Source organism: Amblyraja radiata, chromosome 2 (genome assembly GCF_010909765.2).
Source record: "Amblyraja radiata isolate CabotCenter1 chromosome 2, sAmbRad1.1.pri, whole genome shotgun sequence".
In the NCBI taxonomy this organism is placed as follows: Eukaryota; Metazoa; Chordata; class Chondrichthyes; order Rajiformes; family Rajidae; genus Amblyraja; species Amblyraja radiata.
In genome coordinates, this window is record NC_045957.1 from 17,775,255 (window position 1) to 17,779,998 (window position 4,744).

The following is a 4,744-nucleotide window of genomic DNA, read 5'->3' on the forward strand; positions in this document are numbered from 1 at the left end:
TGTGCCCCGGACCAGGGGCAGAAATCCCGGGGGGGGGGGGCAAGGGGGCAGGGGATAGTGGGGCAGGGGACGGGACTGGGGGCAGGGGATAGTGGGGCAGGGAACTGGGGACAGGGGACTTGGGACAGGGGGCAGGGGACTGGGGGCAGGGGATAGTGGGACTGGGGGCAGGGGATAGTGGGGCTGGGGGCAGGGGATAGTGGGGCAGGGGACGGGACTGGGGGCAGGGGACTGGGGGCAGGGGACTGGGGGCAGGGGATAGTGGGGCAGGGAACTGGGGACAGGGGGCAGGGGACTTGGGACAGGGGGCAGGGGACTGGGGGCAGGGGATAGTGGGGCTGGGGGCAGGGGACAGGGGGCAGGGGATAGTGGGACTGGGGGCAGGGGATAGTGGGGCTGGGGGCAGGGGATAGTGGGGCAGGGGACGGGACTGGGGGCAGGGGATAGTGGGGCAGGGGACTGGGGGCAGGGGATAGTGGGGCAGGGGACTGGGGGCAGGGGACTGGGGGCCGGGGACAGGGGATAGTGGGGCTGGGGGCAGGGGATAGTGGGGCAGGGGACTGGGGGCAGGGGATAGTGGGGCAGGTGATAGTGGGACTGGGGGCAGGGGATAGTGGGGCAGGGGACTGGGGGCAGGGGATAGTGGGGCAGGGGATAGTGGGGCAGGGGACTGGGGGCAGGGGACTGGGGGCAGGGGACAGGGGATAGTGGGGCAGGGGATAGTGGGGCAGGGGGCAGGGGACTGGGGGCAGGGGACGGGATAGTGGGGCAGGGGACTGGGGGCAGGGGATAGTGGGGCAGGGGATAGTGGGGCAGGGGACTGGAGGCAGGGGATAGTGGGGCAGGGGACTGGGGGCAGGAGATAGTGGGGCAGGGGATAGTGGGGCAGGGGACTGGGGGCAGGGGATAGTGGGGCAGGGGACTGGGAACTGGGGGTAGGGGATAGTGGGGCAGGGGACTGGGGGCAGGGGGGACAGGGGACACGCCCCCTGTTTTGAGAGGTGGGGGACGATCCCCCCCCATTTTTTGTAATCCGGATTTTAAAACTCCTGCTTTCTGCCTGACAGTGGGGGTGGGACTGCTGATCGAGCGCCGATTGGACGAGAGAGACGTCGGTCAGCAGGCAATGGGGGCGGGACATGATGATTCAGCGCGGTGATTGGAGGAGGGAGATCCGTGGAGCAAAGATCATAGAGCGGAGCTTGAATTGCATGGCCAGGTCATGGGGTCACAAGCGAAAAACACTCTCGGCACCCCTGGACACAGACCTGCGCCTCATCTGCAGCCAGGATCGATCCCAGGTCCCCGGCGCTGCAATCGCTGCCGAACGGCCACTGGACCATTCCCGTCCACACCCGAGTGCCCCCCCCCCATGCCCGGGGGTGGCCAGAGACGTCGGGAGTCAGACGGGGAGCGGTGCCAACAGGCCCACAGCCAGCGCAGAGAAGCAACGCTAAATCTAGCTCAACTTTGCCTGTCCCGCCAGGTTAATCTACAGCCCTGCCTGGACTTACGGGAACGACGGCCCAGGCTTACGGCCAGCGTGGAGAAGCAGTGCTAGCTCCACGGCTCCGGACTGGTGTCTTGTCAGTCCAGGCAGGGCTGTAGGTTAACCCGGCGAGACAGGCAGAGTTGAGCTGGATTGAGCTGAGATTACCGTCCACAGGGCCCACGACTGAAGCCTCCGAAACCTGTCGTGTGTGAGTGTGCGCATGCGCGCACTGCCGCCAAGAAATTGTGTCCCCCCCCCATGTTTTGATAGCGATTTCCGTGCCTGCTCCGGGCCAAAGATGCTCCGGGCCAGATTCAGAGGCTCAGGGCCGCTGAGAGTGTTCTTCCATTCGAGGGCTGAAACAAACATCGGGCCGCCGTTCCAGCGACTGCAGAGGCCTCAATAGGCCCCGACCACGGGTGAACTTTGGAAGAGGACTGAACTTTGGTGCCTTCCCTCACAGTGGGAAACGTTGATTCCACTCTGGGGGGATGTTTTTTATGCTTTATGATAGAAACATAGAAAATATGTGCAGGAGAAGGCCATTCGACCCTTCGAGCCAGCACCGCCTTCATTGTGATCATGGCTGATCGTCCCCAATCAATAACCCGTGCCTGCCTTCTCCCCATATCCCTTGATTACACTAGCCCCTAGACCTCTATCTAACTCTCTCTTAAATCCAACCAGTGATTTGGCCTCCACTGCTCTCTGTGGAAGGGAATTCCACAAATTCACAACTCTGGGTGAAAACTTTTTTTTTCACCTCAGTCTGAAATGGCCTCCCCTTTATTCTTAGACTGTGGCCCCTGGTTCTGGACTCGCCCAACATTGGGAAAATATTTCCTGCATCTAGCTTGTCCAGTCCTTTTATAATTTTATATGTTTCTATAAGATCCCCCCTCATCCTAAACTCCAGTGAATACAAGCCTAGTATTTTCAATCTTTCCTCATATGACAGTCCCGCCATCCCAGGGATCAATCTTGTGAACCTACGCTGCACTGCCTCAATCACAAGGATATCCTTCCTCAAATTAGGAGACCAAAACTGTACACTATACCCCAGATGTGGTCTTACCAGAGCCCTATACAACTGCAGAAGAACCTCTCTACTCCTATACTGAAATCCTCTTGTTATGAAGGCCAACATTCCATTAGCTTTCTTCACTGCCTGCTGTACCTGCACGCCAACTTTCAGTGACTGGTGTACCCAGGTCTCACTGTACCTCCCCCTTACCTAACCTAACCCCATTGAGATAATAATCTGCCCCCTTGTTTTTGCTAAATTCTAAAGTATTGTGTTTATCTTATTTGCTGCATGGTAACTCAAATTTCACTGCACCAATTGGTGTATGTGACAATAAATGTTTTTTGTCCTTTGGTTTAATAAAAAGGACACAAAGTGCTGATGTAACTCAGCAGGTGAGACAGCATCCATGGAGAACATGTTTAGGTGACGTTTTGAGGCGGGACCTTCTTCAGACTGACCCCAAACGTCACATCAATAATCTCTAAGGATTCTGCCTGACCTGCTGAGTTACTTCAGCACTTTGTGTCTTTTTTTTAAAGATAGGCTTCACATTGTCCTCACTTTCCACCCTGCCAGCCTATACATTCTATAGATCATTTGGCTCGCCACTACCAGCCTTGTCTTTCCTTCCGTCCCCTTCTAACAAAAGAACAGCTTCTTCCAGGATGCTGTTTCTGCCATCAATTAATTTATCCTGTTCAGGTAATTCTGATTTTGCATTCAGATAAAGAGCTTTCAAGCTTGTTTTCTTGACACTTTTCCCTCTATTTAGCTCTACTTTGAGATATAATCCAACCTTTGTTAATGCTTCTCTGCCTGAAACACTCCCATTAGCATTTTGTTACCTTAATTTGTTACCTTGTCCTTTCTCTTTGTCTTTTGTAATTTCCCCTCACCTAAACATTCCTTCTCACCTGAACCCACAGCTTTCCTACCCTGGTTTTTATCAGATAATCAAGCTGCATTTTCTTTCTCCTCCAGGGTTTTGTAACTTTATACTATCACCCATTTTGTCAGTTCATTCTATATACTGAGTAGAAAGAACTGAAGTGGGTGATTAGAAGGGCCAAAATGAAGCAAGAAATGGCCTTGGCAAGTCAGATTAAGGAAAAAACACTTTTTATATTAAAAACAAGAGGGTATCCCGGGATAAACGAGGGAGTTTGTGCTTGGGGTCCGAGGACAGACAAAGTACTAAATGAGTACTTTGCATCTGTATTCACAAAAGAGAAGGACATGGAGGACAGTGAGATCTCTGTGGAAAATACACATATGCAAGAGCAGTTTGAAATCAAGTAGGCGGTATTGGTGCTCTCAAAAAGCCATAAGGTGGAGAAATTCCCAGGGCCTGATGCGATCAATCCTGGGTTATTAAGAGAGGCAAGAGGAGATTGCAGGTGTTTGGCAAATATCTTTGCATCTTCTCTTGTCACAGTGAGGTCCCAGAGAACTGGAGAGTAGCTAATGTACCTATGTTTAAGAAGGGGAGTAGAGATAATCTAGGAAATTATAGGCCTCACATCAATGGGAAGGAAGCAATTGGATAGGATTCTAGGGGATAGGATTTACTCCTATTTGGAAGAGAATAGGCTGATTAGGGAGTCAGCATGACTTTGTACACAGCAAGTCGTCTCTTACTAACTTGATCAAATTTTTTGAGGTGGCTGAGGAGATCAAAGAGGCGAAGACGGTGGATGTTGTCTATGTGGATTTTAGTAAGGCATTTTATAAAGTACCCCATGACCGATTGATCCAGAAGATTAAGATGCACATGATTCACAGTGACTTAGTTGTATGGTTGTGTGGATTCAAAACTGGATTACTAATCAAAGACAGAAGGTTGTGGTGGAAGGAGATATTCCGGCTGGAGGTCTGAGACCAGTGAAGTTCCACAGGGATCTGTGCTGGGACCTCTGTTGTTCATGCATGTATGTAAGTGACAGACATATGTGTAGGAAGGAACTGCAGATGCTGGTAGATGGGTTGGTAAGTAAGCTTGCGGACAACACCAAGATTACAGGAGTGTGGACTGTGGGTAAGGCCATTAAAGTATACAACGGATATCGATCAGCTACAGAAATGGGCAAAGAAATGGCAGATGAAGTTTAATCCGAGCAAATTTAAGATGTAGGTCGAATGTAAAGGACAAATATGCAGTTAATGACAAGACCCTTAACTGCATTAATGTGCAGAGCAATCTTAGGATCCAAATCTATGGCTCCCTG